Source organism: Harpegnathos saltator, unplaced genomic scaffold (assembly GCF_003227715.2).
Source record: "Harpegnathos saltator strain DR-91 unplaced genomic scaffold, Hsal_v8.6 scaffold295, whole genome shotgun sequence".
Lineage (NCBI taxonomy): Eukaryota > Metazoa > Arthropoda > Insecta > Hymenoptera > Formicidae > Harpegnathos > Harpegnathos saltator.
In genome coordinates this window covers 1,199,636-1,220,431 of record NW_020230089.1, presented here as the reverse complement: position 1 = coordinate 1,220,431, position 20,796 = coordinate 1,199,636, and positions in this window count along the sequence as shown.

The following is a 20,796-nucleotide window of genomic DNA, read 5'->3' as shown; positions in this document are numbered from 1 at the left end:
ACGGGAAGGGTGAGAGGGAAGGTGAGTAAGTGGGTGGCGGGTGACCGCGTGCGCGCGCGCGCGTAGGGAGGGTGGCAACGCGGAACTTTTGTAAGGACGTCAGCTGCCACGGCGCCGGACGAGGCGCGCGGTACCGCTGGGAAAGGGTGGATTAGAATATTTCTGGGGCCTCGTCTAAATGTTATCTTGTCAGTGACGCGGACACACGAGGGACGGCCGCCTTTGGTCAACGCGCGACGCGGCCAACGTGGTCTCGGTCTCACGGACACCACCCCCGCACGCGCTCTGCCTCTCGGGTTAGGTTAATCTCCGCCGGCCCGTTCCTTCGGCCTTTTATCGCGGCCGCGCCCGTATTCATTCCATTTGCCAGCCGTGAGAACGCGATGAGAAATACAGATTCCATCGCGGTTTAAGAATGATTTTCATTATCCGCCAGCCCGGCGGAGTCCGGAACGGGAGTCCGTCAGCCCGCCGTCCGTCGAAAGGTTCTCCGCTGCTTTTGTGTCGGAATATTTACAGTATCATCGTCATCTTTCGACCGTTCCAATTAGAGAGAAAAAAGAAAATTGGCAGAGAGCACGGGAAAATGTATACTGCGATCGAGTAGATGTTACTTGTTCCAAGCATCTCATGATTATTTATTTACCCATACGTTTATCGTGGGTTTATGAAAACTTTTTTCAAGACGTGCGACGATGACTGATACAAGTTTAATCTTTAAAATTAAATTTGCTCAAAATACGTCCAAAATTGTGAAAAATTCTATATTTTAATTAAAAATTTTTGGTTGAAGCAGTAAACCTAAATATTTCAATCAAGAATTTTAAATTAAAACTGAAATGTAAAATTAAATCAAAAATTTAGTTCACCTTTCTATTCCCTGCATGGAACATGAGCTTCATTTATATTCTTGAAGAGAGAATAAATTCTCTTTTTTCGAGTACATGGTAATGAGCTTTTCCACAATTTGTGATGAGTATATTTTTTAAGATTATTACCGAGGAAATATTTACTGGTTGGAAATAGCCGTTACTTCAAAGAAGGTAAAATATTTAAATGGGGGAAAATTACTTTAGAGAAAAAGTGAACTCAGCGATCGCTTTATTAATAGTGAAATAATATGTATCTGTGCATGAACGTCAGTCTTTATCGTCGTCGTCTTAAAATCGCACTCGCACGTACCGCCGCGTTTGCGATGCGATTTGTCGATCTCAGGATGTCGCAAGGGAAATGATCGCGAATCTCTCCCGCTGCTGCAAAGTTATGAAAAGTGAGCATTTGCAAATGCCACGGAGTTAGAAAACTTTCACTTTTCACGAGTTCACGCCGGAGGAAGAGACTCACCACCAACCCTCTGAGAATCTCATTTTCTTTCTCCTCTTTAATTCTACCTCAATCGTGCTGGAACAAACGGAGTCGCGTCGGGCTCTCGCGGCAGCGTCGGCAAGTTCCTCGCGACCTCGTTGGCGACGCCGACGAAAGGACCGACCGCGCCGTTCGCGGAAATTCGCAAAGAGAGATCTCTCTCTCTCTTTCTCTCTCGCAGCACACTTGTTGCGGAGAAAGCAATTTCTTAAAGTTATTCCTGCGTCCGCCGAAGGGCCGGGGGTCCCGGCCATTTATCGAAAAAGAAAAGGAAATTAAATCGATCGGCTGAAGGGTCGGGGGATGGCGAGAGGATGGGGTAGGGTGAGGCGAGGCAAAGGGCAAGTACAACTGATCGAAATCGTGGATTTAATTAACGCGGCTCTTCAACGAGCCTTCGGCAGCCTCCTCGGCCATTCGGCCAACTTTTTCGGTCTCTCCTCCGGGCTTTTAGCAGGATGAAGGCAAAGGTGGGAGTGAGTCGCCTCGAGTGAGGCAGACGGAAGAGTCGGGGCGGGGAAAGAGGGGCGAGCGAGGAAGAGAAGTCGTGGTACGTGCCGTAGCTCCCCGAGCTCATCAGTAACGATAGCGCACTGCCATAACTGTTCCCATAATGGAATTCGTTAATACGAGATGTCGTTCGAGAGACACCTCGTTTCTGTAATCTTACACGCGCCAGCTCCGGCTGCGCGTTCGATACGCCGGACGATTAAAAGCAAAACAGGAAGAGGCAGGCAGACAGAGAGAGAGAGAGAGAGAGAGGAAAGGAGGCGGAGAGCGGGAAAAGAGAGATATGCAATTTCCCGTCGAAGCTCTCGCGAGATTTTGCGCGAGCGAATATTGTAAACAGGTTACTGCTAATGACGGGACGTCCTCCACTCTTTCCCGTCTCGCGCCGAGAAAAATGTATTCTCGCGTCTTCGGTTAATTCGCGCATCTCGAGATATCGCCGTGTACCCGGCGACGATCGAACCGTTCTCTCGAGCGTCGCTCGTGCGTTTCGTTTCGTTTATTGTCTCTCTTGTTCTTTTTCTCTCCGCCTCCTCCCCCCCTCTTTCTCACTTTTCTTCGTTCCTCCGCGGAGGGTTCGAATTAAAAATAGGACGGGACGGAGCGAATCGATCGTCAAAGTTAAGCGGCGTCGGGTGAAATCGCCCGTCGTCGCTCGACATCCTCGGAATTCCGATGTGAAAACGCTATTTTCGTTCCTTTCGCGTAATGGTCGCCTCGCTATCGTGGTTACTAACAATGAGCGGGGCTCGTGCCGATGATACCCATACATATGCATGAAACGAGAACCCTCTATTGTCGCTGGAATTTCGCGCCGGTCGATCCCCCGGCGGAGCGAGGTCGCGGCACGGAGCGGAGCGGAGCGGAGCGTGCGCGCGCGCGCGCAGCGAAATTCGTCTTCTGCGTAAACGAGGAAAGAGTCGAGCGCTGGAAGCGAGTTAAACGAGTTCTTTTTTCGCGAGAGATAATCGCGTGCACACTCGCGCGGCACGCGAGTCTTCCGCGTCCGCGCGAGACTTCATCGCCAGTCTCTCGACACGCTCTCTACTCTTTTTTCCTTTCTCTCTTCTCCTTCTGCTCTATCAAAGACCTTCTTCCCTTCTTTCTTTCGAGGAAACTTCTCTGTAAGTCGAGATTGGGAGCGAGAGATGGCACACTTTCCGAATTTCATCACCTGAGTTCACTCACTTGCAATGGAGAATATTTAATCCCTCGCGAGATTTCCGCGCACGACATTGACAATTTAATTATAAAATTGTCAGGTTATATGCGAAAAGAATCCACTTACCAGCCAGCTGTAGGCTATATTACGTCGTGATTTTGAGCGAAATTTAATAGTCTAATTCTTTGTTACTGTTACCGTCGACCGGCTCGGCGTCATACGGGCGGAATGCCAAAATTCTCGAGCAGAATTTTGGCACTTGGAGAGAGAGAGAGAGACAGAGAGGGAGAGAGAGAAAGGGAGGGAACAGTAAATATAAAATTTCGAGACGCTGGGAATTTACTCGGTTGCTCTTAAATCAGATATTTTATTTACTCGTTCAAGGGGAGAGGAATTTCCTTCTTACGTCGGAAAAAAGTCATGTTGTACGAGCGCCTGTTGAACGAGGCAAATATCTCTGGAATTTCAGACGTCATTTCAGACAGAAATCGAGCTTTTCTCTTTCCAACTGCAACATTTTAATAACACTCTGCGAAACGTGTCGATATCCCGCAAGGAACATTTTGCGACTTCCCCATCCCGCCAAGGCCGACAAAGCCGCGCGACAAGCGACGATGATCCTTCCTCCACGAGCTCCAAAGGCTCCTTCTCGCTAAGCGTCCTCGCGAGAGAGACACTAAGACAGACGAAGACGGACAGTCCTCGCGATTTCACGTTCCCGCGGCTATCTCCCTGCACGAACGTCAATGCGTATTACGACGGCACGCGCGTTTACTGCCAATCACGAGCTGCAGATTATCGCGGTGTTCGCGATGCACAGGCATGGTGAGGCTCAGGGTAGGGCTTTCGCGTATCGGCGATGCGGCTCGCATCGACTGCGAGCGGATCGCTCCACGAGGACGAGGACGAGGAGGAGGAGAAGCGCAGATGCAACGCGCAAGCGAGCGAGCGAGCGAGCGGTCGACCGGAGATTACCGCGGCATAATTACCCCCGCGCGCCGCCCCGCGCGGCACGCCGCGCGACCTCTGTTTAATCTGCAATTAATGTTTCAAATCGCCATAAACCCCTCCCAGTAACGGATGCCACTTATCAACGATGATAACCGACTGCATTATATCGGCGGTGGTACAACCGCCGGAGCTTCAATGCGCGCTCGCCCGTCCTCGCGAGCGCGTTTCCGCCCCCGTTTGAAACGAAACGAAAACGATCGTTTCGCGCTGCGAGGGAAGATCGCCGCCGTCGTAGTCCCGCTGTATAATTTCGCCCGCGATGGCCCGTTCTCCTTGCGAGAGTCGCACTCCCCCGCGCACGCTTGGCGCTTCTTATTGGACTCTGCGGGGGTGGCGTGTAACGACGGGGGTAGTGCTCAAGCCGCGAGGAAACGCGAGGAAGCGTATCCATCGCCGGATGTTTATGGGCTTCGGATATGTCGCGGAGCGGCTGGAAATACGAGGCATGTGCTCTTTATGCGCTCTTGACGCTCTCGCAGCTGAAACTACTCTCGATCGATGATTATACGATGAAATTAATTGAGCGGATACTTTTTCGAGCGAGATCGTCAACAGGGTGCTTAAAAGGACGTTTTAGACGAAACGTTTTAACGTAGAATTTTATACAGATATTTTATGCTCGAGGTTACGTAGAAGTTTATCGTGTGTAAAAACTCGGTTTTTTTTTACCTAAACATTTTTTTCTATTCTAAATACGTTGTTGCCAAGAGACGTCACGATTATAAAACTTTTACCCGTCAAATCCTCGTGTATCTTAGGGATATTTTTGTTCAAGTTTGATTTTGCTGAATTCCCTTCCAGGTTTAAGAATTGTTTCGACATTTTTTAAAAATACAGTTTTTCATGCAACATTTTTTTCTATTCAAAATATACAGTTACAACAGACAGAGTATCGCAACATTGTTGTCGAAAATATTTTAACTCGCGTTTACTTCGCGCAGGTTCTTCCCTTTTTACAATTAATCTCACTGAATCTTCTCCGAGGAAATTTCTTAAATTTCCCTGAAGGATTAGGGCTTGTTTCAATCCTCAAACTCCTGAAAAAGCGCACATAAAAATATATATTTAAGAACCGTTTAACTTTAACTGCTAAGATGTCAGAATGATTGCGGCGAGAGCCACAATCGCGCGTTTTCTTGTACGAACCGTAAAAAGAACAGAGAATCTGGAGATATGCTCAATCTTCAAGCAAGCCATCCGCGAGACAAATATTTAAGGGGTGCGTGCACGTCCACGTAATCCACGGATCTTCCTCTCGCGCGTGATCTTTCCCCCCTGATCGATAATTGCTCTCGAAACTCGACTCGACACTGCGGTACATCCCGACGAGTGCGCGGCGAGCCCGACGAACCCCTCGGAAATCTCCCGGCGCGACGGCGTGTATGCGTGTCTCGAAAGGAATCCAAATGGTGTACATATTTTCCCGGCGTCGTGAGAGATCGCGATGGGGTCGCGTGAGCGCGAACGCGCGTAGCTCAATTCGTGGTTATTATTCGTTTACACGGAACCGGCGTGTTGTATGGGGTCGGCCGAAGGCATCCGAAATGGGTCCCCTTCGCGCGGCTCGGCTCCGTTATTCCGGCCATGTTATTCCAGGCGAACTATCTACTTAGGTGCTTTTATATTCAATACATCCGCGAACGACGGCTGGTAGGGGCGCCTAGTAATCCCCGAGGACACACAGGAGACCCATCTCGGGAGCGGCGGAACCCGACATTACGTCGGCTTCTATCGAAGGGTTACTGCCGTCTCTGAGGGACGCGAAATGTATCGTGTCTGTTTCTCAGTCGTCGGGATCGTAGAAACGCGCGGGTGAGCGAGCGAGCGAGCGATATTATTAAGCTAATGCAAGAAATAATATTTCGCCGGAAATGCAAGAGAAAATTAACACTCCGCGGCGATAACGGTGGAGGGGGGGGGGGAGGGGAGAAGGGAAGTCCTCTCGTCTCGAAGCGAACCTCTCGTTCTGGAGTAGAGAGAAAGATTCAAAAAGTACACACGGTACACACAATGTACACACAATATGATTACGGAAACGCAAATATGAAGAATATATTAAAGGCGTATAAAAATCCGCCAGAGGTTCCGCAATTTTTACGACACATTCATCCCTTTAACGAGTAACTTGCAACGCAATCGCGAGTTTTCCCGCACATTGCTAATATTTATTTCATTAATAGTGACGAACCGATATATGCGCCATAGTCGATTAAAGTCCACGTCACTCGTCACTCTACTATCTCTGACTGATTATCTGACTACGCGTTTCTAAATTCATTTAAATTCGTTAACTAGCTTGATATTATTTTTAGATGCGTTTCCTCTTCTCGTTTCTATCACCGACTCGAAATGTATTTCCTTCCTTTACTTTTGCGTGACGACTGTCGCGCATTTCTCTCTTGTTCGTACTCACACATTACTCTGATAGCATATTATCCTAAGGCCAATCCGCGGTTCATTACATTATCCCCTGCGATCCGCGTCTGGAGGTTTGAACCTCTAATTACAGATATGTGCAATGAGTTTTCATTAACGTATGAGGGCGGATCGCAAAAGGTAACGTGACAAACCGCTCAGGTTGGTTTTCAATCTCAACCTGAACGACAATATTTGAGTCGATATCCTCGCGACCTTTCCAAGTCGATGAAATCTTGGACGATCCGCCGAACTTTTGCAAATTCTTCATACATAAAGAGAGACTCAAACTCGACTTGATTTCATACCGAAGAAGCGAGAAGCGAACTCGACGCGAACTCAAAGTCCTCTTCGACATTCGTGAGGCAACAACGACCGAGTCCTCTCATATCGTGATGCGACGCGAAGTAGCTTCTACGTTTCGTCCCGTGCACGGGCAGGCGAATAAATTAGGGGGACATTCGACGGGGAAATAAGAATGTCGTGTTTTACCGTCTCGGATCGCGGTATATCACCCCAACATACATTAATGACACGCATTTACACGTATGGCCGCGCTTTTATACTCCGTATGTTCGCGCGAATGGCGCTTGCGGGGGATGTTGGCTGATCCCTCAGGACACGCGGGGGAGCCATCTCAGGAGCGAGAGCAACTCCTGCCGAAACGTCGCGGAGGCCGCTATCGAAGGGTTACTGCACAGCCGGTAAGGGAGTCAGGATGTATCATCGCTATTTTTCAGCCGTCGCCGACGGCGAGAACGACGACGGCGACGACGACGACGACGACGACGACGACGACGACGGAGGCACGTCGATCCTCGTCTCGACGTGTACACGGGGCTCCACGGGGCAATATCGGGTCGTCATTGCGCCCCATTATCGAAATGATTTTTTATTGCCTCAGAGGGCGAGCAAAAGCGAAAGCTTTGCGCGAGCGCGAAATTATGATTTAAGTTTGATAGAGTCCTCTCTTTCTCTCCCTTCCTCTCTTGAGGAACGACTCTTCTCCGGCGGCATCGGCTCGACGGAAAATGCGGTTTGTCGCGAGCTAATGACCCGTGTCGGGGAAACGGGGTCGGCCATTACACGTCGACGAGATAATAAATAAGACGGCGGATGTGTCACTTTCGCTGCGCGTGGCTTTCAGTCACACTTTTACACGCGCCCTGTTGCCCCCCTCCCCCCTCCCCTCTCTCTCTTTCTCTCTCTCTCTCTTTCTCTTTTTCTCCGCGACTTAATCGCGTGTTCTCCGTCGGATTATCGATTTCACGCTGTCTCGCATCATCAACGTCACGCATCCCGTTCCTCATCCTGGTCTTTTCGCTGTTGCGAGGGCCCCGCGATTTCCGCTTTCGGAGATTCCGCGCGCTCACCGACGAGACCACGGGACGGAATGGAAATGCGAAAATGGCGAGATCGATACCGCCGGGATTCTTCGCCGCTTCCAAGCGTTCCCGGCAGTTTTACGGGCGCGAAACGCGTTATGCAAATATCGTGGCGCGTCTCTCGGTCAAGCGACTGCTGCCTCCGCCGCGACGCCGCCATTAGTCAGGCGGCGATGCGTTTGCATCGAAGCTTTCGCGAGCTTAATTAATGCACTTTCGCGCGAGCGAGCCGGCCGTCGAACGTCAACCTATCTTGATAATTTATTCAGCGACACTCGCCGACACCTTAGCTCCCCTGAGCGCGCTTCGCCGTCGCCGCTGCCGTCGTCGTCGTCGTCGTCGCGCACGACTCGTATTTCATTTTCGTCAGACACTCATTCGTCACGCAGTGCTTATTTATATCTGTTGAAAAAGTGACATTTTAATGGGTTCCTCTTCTTCGCCGCCGTCACCGCCGCCGTCGAACAGGGGTTTAGGGGGTGAGAGGGTGCGGATGGGGCGTAATTCAATATCGGAAAAATATTTTCCGCATTTGCAGTCGCGCTCGCGCGCGTCTTTGTCGATTGCAATACGTTTCATCTGATAACGCATGTACCCCCTCTCCTCTTTTCTCCACCACCCTTTTTCGCCACGCCCTCCTTTCAAACGATATCGCATTTCTCTCGCGATAATACCCATCGTGATTCCTGATCGCGAAAAACTGCTCGCGCGCTCGGATACGTGCGATTGCGTCGAAAGAATTTCCCGGGTAAACGGACTCCTCCCTCCTTCCTCCCTCCTCGGGAAACGGTGGACTGGGGGTGGGATGGGTGTGTTTTCGCACGCGCGCTCGTTCGCGCGAGATTACGCTTTACAAGCTCGATTACATCGACGGACCGAAGCATCTGCGTTGATGCCGTCCGCGCCCGCGAGTTTTTTCTCCTACGACTCTCATCGCAGGCTCTCTCTCTCTCTCTCTCTCTCTCTCTCTCTCTCTCTCTCTCTCTCTCTCTCTCATGGAGCCCGTGAGACACCGCCATGATGATCAATCTCGATCCCGCCGTCCTCGTACTGAGCGGTACTGTCTTCATAAAGCAGATGTTTCTAAATCCGAGTACGGAGAAGCGATATTTTCTTTTCCTCTTTGTTTGTTAACATGAGCATCGTGGCAACATTAGTTGGCCTCCGCAGAAAAACGTATTTTTCGAGCTGAACTACGATCGAGTGGTGATATTAGGGTGAGGTCCAAATGAAAAGTGAATAACTTGTCCAGCATCTTTCAGATTGCGTGTATTCTGACGCAAAGATCGAAATTTCAGTGTTTACACTGTAAGAAATGATATGTTAAATTTAACATATTTCATGTGTCTCAAATCATCCACTCTCATTTATGTGTTAACTTAACACACAGCAAATATGTTAAAAAATAACACACATAGCAAAAAATTTAACATTTGAATGCCGTCAAGAATCACAGTTTGTGTTAAATTGACATACAATGAATGTTACTTCAACATCTGGGAAAAGTAATGATCTATGATTTAATGAAATGAAAATGTTAGATTGACATAATCTATGTGTTAAAGATCCAATCTTCGCATACCAGAAATGTTAACATTATACATTTAACACAAGATAACTGTTATAGCGAGGAAAGTAACACATTTTAGATGTTGATTTCAACATATAAAATACGTCATAGCAAGAATTCATGCATTTACATATTAATTGTGTTATTTTAACACTTGATAATGTGATTTTAACATTTGAAAATAGATAATCTTAATCTAACACAAGAAAGTCTAGGTAACGCGTCAACGATATGTTAAATTAACACACGACTGTGTGTGTGTGTGTGTGTGTGTGTGTAAAAATTTAACACAAAACTTTCTACACACAAAAATAATTTTGACAAAAGTACGAAATGTTTTCAACTGTGTACGTATTCGTTGTTACTTAATAATTTGGCGCGAGAATGACTTTGGGCAAATGAGGAGAAACATTAGTAACTCGGATATCCGTATATCGCGAGTATTTGGAGAAATACTCCCGAGTAGCTGGTAAATTTGAGAAACACCGGGTACATTACAACCCCCCGGAATTGACACCGCCACTCGCTACCCTGCCGCTGCCGAATCCGCAAGAATTCCGCCGCATTCCGTACCGCGTCGGCGTCGAGGGGAGCTTCCGAGCTGCAAACAGATTACTTCCGGCGAAAAAGGGACCCGCGCGATACACCCGCCGGCGCGGTGGCGGCAGACATGGGCCGAGTCTGTGGCAGCTCGTTAAGTAATTGCCAAGTGACCAAAGCTCGGAAGGTCACCGAGGTAATGCGAGAATCGTGTAGAGAGGCACCTCGATACGCGTCGCGACGACGAGGGTGTAGAGAGTCCTCGGCGGCGAGCAGGCGGTAGGGTGGGTGACGACGACGACGGCGGCGACGGCGAAGGGCGGCCGTTTCGCCAAGAGTTTGAGAGACGTGCGCGCTGTTATACAATATACTACACGCATGGCGGTGCCAACATTGCGGGGCTCCTTCACTCGGACGTTCGTATTGTACGCGTGTACTGCGCGTATTAATGCGTTACCGCCGCGCCACGGCAGCGAGGGTGGGTGAGGGCGCCGGTTTGAGGGCTGGGGTAAGGGTAGAGTGAGCGAGAATGAGCACGAGAGGAGAGAGAAAGAGAAAGCGACAGAGCGCTGAGAGAGGGAGAAAGAGAGAGAGGGGGGGAGGAAGAGAGGAGAGACGCGAAAGGCTTGTCGGGGGAGGCGTCGTACATCGGTGCCAACCTGGTAACACTATAGCCGAGTGCCGGCAAATTAGATTATGCGCAACCTCACCCTCGCGACGACCCCTCGCGTCTCTCCTCTCTTTCTCTCTCTCTCTCTCCCTCTCTTTCTCTTTCTCGCCCACCCTCTCCCTCTCTCTCTCGACGCTAACCCCTTACAACGCGAAGGAAAACACCGAGGACAACCCCCGCGCGCGGAATCCCGCGCCCGAGGTGCGGCGAGCCTGTTTGTCGACGTAGTGTTTAAACGTCGTTGAGAGGAAAGTGTGCGATAAGAGGGCGGGCGAGCGGGAGAACGGGTGGAAGGAAGTTGCCGGTGTCTCTCCATCGTCGCGCGGAGACTTGGGGGTGATAAATAGAGTTTTCCGGCGCGACACCCGCCGACGGACCCGCGCGTCCACCGTTGATCGCGATCTCTTTCTCTCTCTTTCCCTCTCTTCCTCTCTCTCTCTCTCTCTTTCTCTCCCTCTCTCTCTCTCTCTCTCTCTCTCTCTCCCTCTCTCAATTATCAGTCGGAAAATATGCTATGAGCAATTATCGCTATTGTTCAAAGAGAGACTTTCGGAATGTGAACAAGCTGCGTTTTCCTGAAGTAACACCCCTCGCATGATAGTAACTCGACGATCCCGCGTCGAGTAATTTCGTTTATTGAATTTAGCACTTGCGAGCATATAGGGGTGATGTGTATTTTCGCGAGGGTGCGCAACGACTTCTTGCGTGTCTATCACGATGTCGCGCGATTCTTCAGCATCCCCCCTCGCGGTCGTAACAAAACGACCAGCGTGGAAATTCGGCTTCCGCTATTTGCGACGAGAATACACCGAGTCTGGCGCGAGTCGCTCCGTCCCCCCTCGTCTCTGTCACTTATAATCTGCAAGATATATTGTGAGGGATTATCTGCATCGTCGAGAGGGAGACTCCGACCGAGACGTGAGAATAAGCTGAGTTTTCTCAGCCCGGAAGTCCATGAAGTTTATCATATCGGCCGTATAATAGAGCGAGCCTGTGTCGCGACGGTAATTTCGTTGATCGAACTTAATATTTCCGGACGTAGGGGCGACGTGTATTTTCGCGAGGGTGCGCGTCGACTTCCTCCACGGCTATTGCATTCAGTCGCGCGGTTCTTTCTTCAGCATCCCCCTTCGCCAGCGTGGAGACTCCGTTACCTTATACAATATATGACCTCTGACGCGGAATCACCGGATCCAATCGAAACAACGAGAAATGTTCCTTGTCTCGCTAAATTATTTTCGCGAAATTGATCAACGATTACCTGTGCTTCTTCGACGAGAACTTCCATCGGACTAGAATAAGCCGTTCACCACGACTGTCAAAAGTCCGCCGAGTCGTCGAGTTCGCTCGCGTGGTGAGGATCTTCTAACAAGAAGGAGGCGACTTCACGGCTCGAATGTAACACTTCGCAGAGCAGGACAGGGCAAATTTTTAACGAACAAGGGCCGCGCCGTCCTCTTCTCCCGCGGCCCGCCCGCGACCCCTCGGCCCGCGCGCCCTTCGACGGCCCGTGACAAAGCGATCGCGCCGCGGAAATTCGCTTTCCTCCATTCCCGACGCGGCGGAATCACCGGGCCTGTCGTGACCGTGCGAAAAACATTCGCACGGCGCTGACGGACAACGAGCGTGGGCGCGCATCGATCGAACCCGCCGCGCGGCGGCTACGCGCTCCGTATCGACGCGGCCGGCCGCGGCGCGGCGGCCGATGCAAACGATAGAATAATACGTTGCGGCTGACTGCGGGCGTTACCTACCGTAAGAACGGCCGCGTCATTCCGCCGTAATTATCGGCGATTACACGACGTACGCTCGGCCCGGCCCGGCCCGGCCCGGCCCGGCGCGTCCGCTCGCCCCCGCGAGTTACAAACGAGCGACGTCGATCTCTCGTCGCTGCTCCCATGGCCGCGTGTTTCGACCTCCCCCTCCTCTGTATGTCCCGTGTGTGCGCCCCCTCAAGCCCTTCTCCCCCCTCTCTCTCTCTCTCTCTCTCTCACACTCACTTTCTCTCTGAAATTCAACGGCGGCCGGCGTTTTACGCCGCCACTTGTCGAAAATACTACACCGTCGTCGCCGTCACCAACTCTATTCCGCCCGCTCGACGAACAAACGAGCGAGCGAGCGAGCGAAAGAACGGGAGAGCGAGAAAACGAGGGCTTCATCGTGCGAGTGCCGCGAGTGCCGTGAGAGAGGCTCGCCGCGCCGAGAGGCTCGCGGCAGCACAAGAGAGGCGAAAGTCGGGGAGGGCCTCCGGTCGGGGAAAGCTTTTTATTTCGAAGGGCCGTTCGCGTGCGCGCGCGAAGAAACGACCGCTGCGCCGTGTGCGCCGGCAGCCCGGCCGGATGCATTATGCAGCGGCTGTTTGAAGTCCGCCCTTTTCCGTCGTCCTTTCTCCCGTCGTTCCGCTCCGCTCTCGTTGCTCTCTTTCTCGCTTCTGCTCCCTCCCTTCTTCCCGCTCGCTCTCCCCCTCTCTCCCCCTCTCTCTCTCTCTCTTTCTCCCTGTCTCTTATTCTCTTCGCCTTCTTCTCCTACTTCTTGTTCTTCATACTCTTCTCCTCCATCCCCGTCGGCCGCGAAGGGAGGCGCGACGACTGCATTTCGCCGAGCGAGATGATGATACTTCGCCGGCGCTGGCGCGAATTCCGCGGAGGGGAGAGAGGACCGCCGGCGAGGAGAGACGGATATTTCTCGCGATACAAAGGGGAAACGTTTCACGGCGAAGTGGATTGATTATTCGGTTTCGCGGAGCCGAGAAGGGGCGACGATTGTCAGGCCGCGGCGGAGAGACGCGAACAATGCTCTCGGCCCCGCTCATTTGCGCTTCTGCTTCGACAGCGGGCGGCGGCGGTGGCGGCGGCGGCGGCGGCGGCGGTGGTGGTGGCAGCGGTGGCGGGGAGGACAGGGGAGGGGAGGACGAGGACGGAAATCGCATTACTTTAATCACCAGCGATGTAATGAAAGAGGAAAAAAAGGGTGGGAGAAAGAAAAGGAAAAATCGCAGCCACTGTTTCACCACGCTACTCGCTTTGTACCGTCCCGCGGCCTCTTTTTCTGTTTTCTTTTGCAACGCTTCTCTCTCTCTCTCTCTCGGTCTATCTATCTCTTCTTTCCTCCCTCTCCTCGCGCGAGCGAGCGAGCGAGCGGTCATAACGTCGCTGTGCAAAACTGTATGAGAATTTCAACCTCGCGATTCCGTGGAAAGACTCGGCGAAACGTTTCAGATTGAAACGGTTTTGATCGCACGGTTCGGTGCAGGCAAAAGAGAAACGTTTAAATAGCCCTTTGACGGTACCGTTGCCGCGCCACCGGCGGGAAGGGAAGGACAATAATGCAGCTCGCGCGTAATTTCACATTAAATATCTCGCAATTGTAAGAACGGCCCGGGTCTCGTGGAGATGGCGCGGTTTGAAAATGTTTGAACGTACAATTAGGTGCGTTTGCAAGCGAGCGAGCGAGGAAAGAGGTGCGCCGGCGATAACGCTCCCGCGGGAACCTCCATTTTGCCCGGCGCAGGAGGGTGGGTATCGACCGTGCACGCGGGGAGGCTCGATCGCGGAGAAACGGACGGAATTGTTGGCGCGATACTTTGACGGTTTACCGGGAAAAAAAGAAGTAAGCGGGATATAGAGCGGCGGCGGAACGGCGCGCGCGAGCTTTCTTGCTTAATCAGCGCGTCGCGTGTTTGTCGCCCGCCGCGCCGCCGTCGCCGACGCCGACGCCGACGCCGACGCCGACGTCGGGGTCGTCCACGGGGCCAGATGTCACGCGGAGGATGACGAATTGGAGGCGACGGAATTAATCCGACGTCTGACGGCCGCACGAATTTCGTCACGCCACCGACGACGGACGTCCGCGTCGCCCGGCCGAGACGAGAGAGTTTTCTTTTGTTTTCATTTTGTCGTCTTTCTTGCCTCGCGACGAGTCACGATATCATCTCGCTTGTTTCCGTCGAAATCTGCATTTCGTGAGAAGACGCGCGGCGTCGCGAGGATGCTCGTATCTCGGATAATTGCTCCGTTGATGATTATTCCGCTGCTCTGTCCTCCGTGTGATTCTTTGTCGGCAAAAAATTCTTCTCTGTCCTTTCAACGACGATATTGTGCTTTCTCTAGACGAAGAAATTGTGTGCTGCTTCTCGGCGACGAAATTGCCGTTTTTCCGCCATGAGAGAAGAAAATTGTCGAATTTTCATTTTCTCGTCACGGCGGGCAACGTTGTATAAAATCCCCGGGCGACGTTGACCGACAATAACGTTGCATCAGTCACAGTGTCATAAATTATTCCTGCATTTCGCCCTTCTTTCAGCGCGGCATCGGTTTAGAGGTAAATGTATCGCGCTAAAGCGCGCTAAAGCGCGCTAAAGCGCGCGCGACAAATAAATTGTCCCTCAACAACCGCGTTGTAACCGCGTTGCACGCGACACATGTCGCGTTGTACTTACATCGTCGAGTGGCAGAAGATTCCAACAGCGATGTAACGTCGCTGTTAGTTGGACATTGAGCGGGAAGTGCATCGCATCCTGCATCTCGCGTCCGTTCCTCTTCCTTTCTCCCCAAGACGGGAGAAGCTTTCACTTCTCGCGACGAGAAGCGACTTGTCTCGTTACCGCCCCGCGGGCTTCGTCCCGTTTCCTCCCTCTCCCCCCTCCCCCCGCCTCGCGATTCGCCGCATGTTATTTCCCGCACATTAGCTCGGTAATACCGCGCTCGGCCGCGCTGTTTCGCGCAACATGCGCCTCCGCGACTAAACATTCCCGCTAACGCGAAAACGAAGGCGTGCGCCGCCAATGGGCGCTCTTTAATTCGGGAGTGCCTCGGCTAAATGGACGTCGCCCTCGGATATCAGAGGAGAGTCGTCGCGCGTGTAATATCGAGGCATCACGATCGGATCGCGTGCTATCGCCGTCCATAATGCACGACCGAAATATCCGTGGGGGTGGGCGCGTAACAATATAAGTCGATTCAACGTGTCTGACTTGCCGAAGCCCGAGGAGGGCTCGGCTCGGCTCGGCTCGGCTCGGCTCGACCAGGCGAGGCGAGGCGAGGCGAGGCGAGGCGAGGTGACACGGGGCGGAATGAAATTCCTCGTCCGGGAGAGGACTTGTGTGCGGACGGAATCCGAAGATGCGTGTTGCGACACTCTCTCTCTCTCTCTCTCTCTCTCTCTTTCTCCTCCTCGCCGACGTCGACGTCGTCGTCGTCGTCGTCGTAGGAGACCGACCATGAGTCCGGGACGGACGGACAAACAGACGGACGGGAGAAACTGTCATTAATCACTCGCGCCGAAGGAAGGCACGGTGAAAGGTCGTGTACACGCGCGAGATTACGAAACGCGGTCCCGGGGCGCCCGTGTTGAGAAAGAATCACACGGGAGGGAGCGTAGAGAAAGAGGGAGTGCGAGAGAGATAGCGCGAGAGGGCCCGGGCGGCGAGCAAAGTAGACGCGCGATGTAGATTCGTGACACGACGATTATTTATCCGCGCGTCGGGTCTGGGAAAGAGAGCCGCCTCCCGGCGGCGGAACGGCCCGCGCCTCGCCGGTATATTGCAACTCTCACGAAGTGTACGAGAGCGTCCTTGGTCCTGTCGTCCATTGGAACCGGGAGCGAAGTGAAGATAAAAGGAGAGACGCAGAGAACTCGCGACGCTCGTCCGGCGCGATTTTTCCGCGGAAGGTTCCCCTTACGCGAGGAAATCCTTTCCTCGCGCGCGTCGCAGATTAAAAGCAAGTGAGAGACAGAGGGAGGGAGGGAGGGAGGGAGGGAGGGAGGAGGAGGGTACGGTTGTAAAACGCGAAATTTCGCGCGTGCGGGATATTACGAGCGATAAAAGGGGGCTTCGTCGCGCGTGCAAGGCGGCGGCCGCCGATCACAAGCGGACTTTTCTCTCTCCGCTCCGCCGCACGACTCGCGTTCCGCATGACGGCGACGACGACGACGACGACGACGACGACGACGACGACGACGACGACGACATTGTGCCGGGCGGCCGCGTTTTACGATGCATACACCGTAATTACGACGATAATTTAAGAGAGACAGAAGGGGCGCAGGAATTCTCTCCCGGGAATCGTAATACCTGACATTACTTTGGGACTAAAAGGGACAAGGGTTTCCACGGTTGCTATTCTGGGCCTTGGTATGAAATGTTTAGCATATTAACCAACGACCCTGAAAATATTTGTTTGTTACTACCGCGAGACTAAAGCCGTGATTACGACGCCCTCCTCGAAGGCGGCGCAGGCATCGTCATGAGAGAGAGAGAGAGAGAGAGAGATCTGCCGCTGTCGCTACTGCGACAAACACACAAACGTGAACGAGTGAGTATGTATTTGTCTGTATATATGTTCGCGCGAGCGAAAAGTTCCAAGGTCTCTTCGTCTATTAGCGTGGCGTATATTTAGGAAATTACTGTGATCCATGCGCCGTGCCGACGCGCTGCGGCTGCGCGACGGTCCGCCCGAACTATTGTACTCCTGATGAACGTTTATTTTCGGAAACGTTGCAATGTGGCGCGCGATAAACTCCCAGTTAGAAACTCGTCCATAGTTATCGCGGAGATTCACGATTTGGACGCTGAGAAAATTTCGCGGAGCAAAGCGGGAGAAGGACAGACGACCGACCTGTTTGAATATCATAATTTCCGTGCCCGAAGAAGCAAGACGATCAAGTAATAAATGACAACAAAATTAATTACCACGACAACAAAATAAGCGGTAGAGATAAGTAGTAAGATAATAAACGAGCGCGCTTCTCGCGCGCGCTATCTAGGAACAACGCACAGGAAGGCGCAATGGGCTGCTTCATCGATGGAAGATCGCTTCTTCCGCGTAATAATTCCCACGAGTGGTGATACGCGAGTTCGCGATGGCCGATGAGCGATGAGATCGACGGCGAAGACGCTTTGCTGAAGCAATGCGTCGCGGCGGCGGCGGCGGCGCGTTGCTGCTCGCTCCAACACGTGCGCGAAACGCGCGCGGACGATACGTACATTCGCCCCGGCCGGAACAAAGTGCGGCGAACAAAGTGCGACGTTAATCAAACGCGCAGGGCGCGCTCTCGTAAGTGGCAACGCGTGACTCTTTAATGCGATGATCAGGCAATATCGCTTAAGCCGGCCGCAGCTCTGCACTGCTGCGCGCACCGCCGCCGCGGCCCGTCGTAATTAATGGGCGCGAACGAAGGGACAATTTCGAAATAGCTCTCGGGCTGGCGCGCGGCCTGGGGGGCGCGCAATTGCAATTCGCCATCGGCCGGAGAGCCAGCAGTTTCGATTAATACGTGAAAAATACCGGTGATTTGTGGCGACGTCCGGCCAGATCGTAGGAAATTAACCGAGGAGAAGGGTTACATACACGGGAAATATCGAACGCTGCAGATTTCGAGAAAGGGACGGACGTGTCGGCGGGGGGAACGAAGGAGGATTCTTCTTGTCGCATGCGTTATCTAATTTTCGCAATCTATCCGACGTATCCTTGAAATTCCCTCGGCCGGAATGTCACTTGAGGGTTAAGGTGGCGGCATTCCGAGTCGCTTGATCTTCCATTCGTGAATTGAGAGCGAATTCTTACTTCACACTCGATCGGCGAGTGAACTCTCTTGATTCGAAGTTGAAGGGTGAGTCCGAGGTCCCCTATCTGGTCATCGCAGAGAGAAATTCGCTCTTTGTGATATCGATTGCGATTGCGAGAAACATTCCGGTGAATTTAAAAATTCGCGTTGCGGATGATTTGCACGGAATTCCGATTCAACTGGCGACTGGCGATTAACTGATAAAATCGCCAACAGCAATTTTTTAACTACATCATAATTCGTCGTATAACGGTAACGGGAAAGTGAGTAATTCTACATACACCTGTTGGTAAATACGAGCAGATGATATTCAAGTGAAGAGAATTATTTTATGTACACGTCGTAAAGAGGAAACAGGGGAATTCTCTTACTTGTTTCAACGAGACCGACTGTATTTTTTATTTTTTGTCCCGGCAACTTTGCTGGCTGAGTGAACCTCTCGAACAGCTGGATCAGAATTCGGTGGTGGTCACTCGCTAAGTTTCAGCGAAACTCTCTCCCCCCCCCCTCTCTCTCTCTCTCTCTCTTTCGTGTCTCCGAGAGTGACGGTATTTTCCGTGGCGCTCGGAGCGAACTTTCACGCGCTTCGCCTGAGATCTTTCACCGCGAACAATTTGGAGAGACTACGGTGTCGGCAAAATCGCGATTATATCGCCACATGTTGTTTTCTCTCTCATTTTCCTTTTCGTTCGCGTTCACAAGCTCGCTTCATCTCGCTCGCTTGTTCGCTCACTCGGGTGTCATTATCCCCGAGGTGGCACGCGTTTCCGACAGGCACATCGGCGCTGTCGCGAGCGGAGTGATACAGGTCGGAAAGCGAAACGGTGATGACAATCGAGTGCGTATGCGGGGATGGCGGCGAGGGGAACGAGTCACCGGAGAAAGAGTCGCGTGTCTCGCATGTCACCATTCGATTTGGCAGCGCGGTGGAGGCGCGCGCGCCGGCCGGCAGCTGCGTTGCTTTGTCCATTTGTAATTCCCTGTATGGAGTATACGCGACGTATGCAGCACGTGGCTATGTTGCGCGGCGCACGGGGAATGCAGCACGCACCATTTCGAATTACTGGGCGATGGATGGAAAAAGGAGCACGAAAAAGCGAGAGGGCGAGGAAAGAGAGGAAGCACCATGGAGTTGCCGAAACGTTAACGAGCCTCATATGTGCGCAACAAAACGTCCCTCTGTCGACTGGCGTAAAGTTGTCGCACACTCATCACTCGTCGCGATTACTCATCGGGCGTGGACGATAATGATAATATCATAATTGCAATAATAAAATAAAAATACAGATAATATTTTCTTCGTTGGACGCTACCGGAGGAATACGTTAGCTCTCTCCGTACGAAACATTTTCCAATCTCACCGAGTTTGAATTTTGCCAAGGGATGTAATGAATTTCTCAGTGGCGCATTCCAGCTCTTCTGAGGTATAATTTTGAGAGCTCGAAGTGTTCACGAGAGACTATAAAAGTGTAATACAGAGTGTAAGTGTATCAATGTGTGTGGGGGAGTCAGACTGTACCATTAAAAAATTACTGTTTTCGTTAATATATTATTATCATTTGTTACATTGTTGTTTGTTACATGTCACAGCGCATATAAAACGGGAAAGTAACAAATCAAGTCGAAATACAACGTCCGTATACAAAACGCCGATTGCGAAACTTGTGCGGTAAAATCTCCCCCTTCCGCTCGTTAATAAAACATTTAACATGTGGGAGCCCACATTGTGCGAGCAGAAACGAAGTGACCAAAAGGCGCGGCAGCGGCAATAAACACTGAACTTCGCAACTGACATTGAAACGCCCTCATATCCGCGCGCGTCCGAGGGTCGCGCGAGAATGGAATTTTTATCCGCTTCGCAAACCCATCCATCGACTCGCCATCGTCTTCCCTCGCGGCCCGCGGCACCCACGACGGTGGTCGTAGCCGTTGGCACCGGCGCCGGCGGTGCGTCGTCTCGGGAGCGCGTCGGGGGAAAAGAGCGCGCGTGTTTCAATTTTCGATGAGACTCGCGGCGGCTTCGGCGGCTGCGGGGGCGATAATTCTCGCCGGGAGAGAATCGACTCCGAAACTCGCTGAAGAATTTATGGCCGCGCGCCCGGACGCGCGCGGGGGGCGTATGCCCTAATCTCTCCCGCATTAACTCTTCTAATCGATAATTAAATTTTTATCTCAATTAACGGGCCTCCGAGAGGGGCGGTGTCGCGCGCTTCTGGAGAGCGATAAATCGCGTCAACGTATTTTTGCGTAATTAAGCGCGCCCGCCGCGCGGAAGACGGACGAGGCTGGGGGTTAGCCCGCCGGTGAGTCGTTCGCTCGGAGGGAGGGGGCGAGAATTTTTCAAGATATTCCCGGCGACGCGAGCGGACCCCCACTAATTACCGCTCATTAATTGAGTCGGGGCGCGTTCAAGACTAAGGGAGAAAGAATGACAGAGAGAGAGAGAGAGAGAGAGAGAGAGAGAGGGAGACGGGAGACGGGAGAGGGAAGAGGGAAGAGAACAGATCCTCGACGAAGCCCCCGAGGTCAGGTCGCGCGAAAAGGGCTGCGTAGGGTCGGGCAAAGCTCGACGGGATGCGACACGGAGCCCGTTAAGTGAATC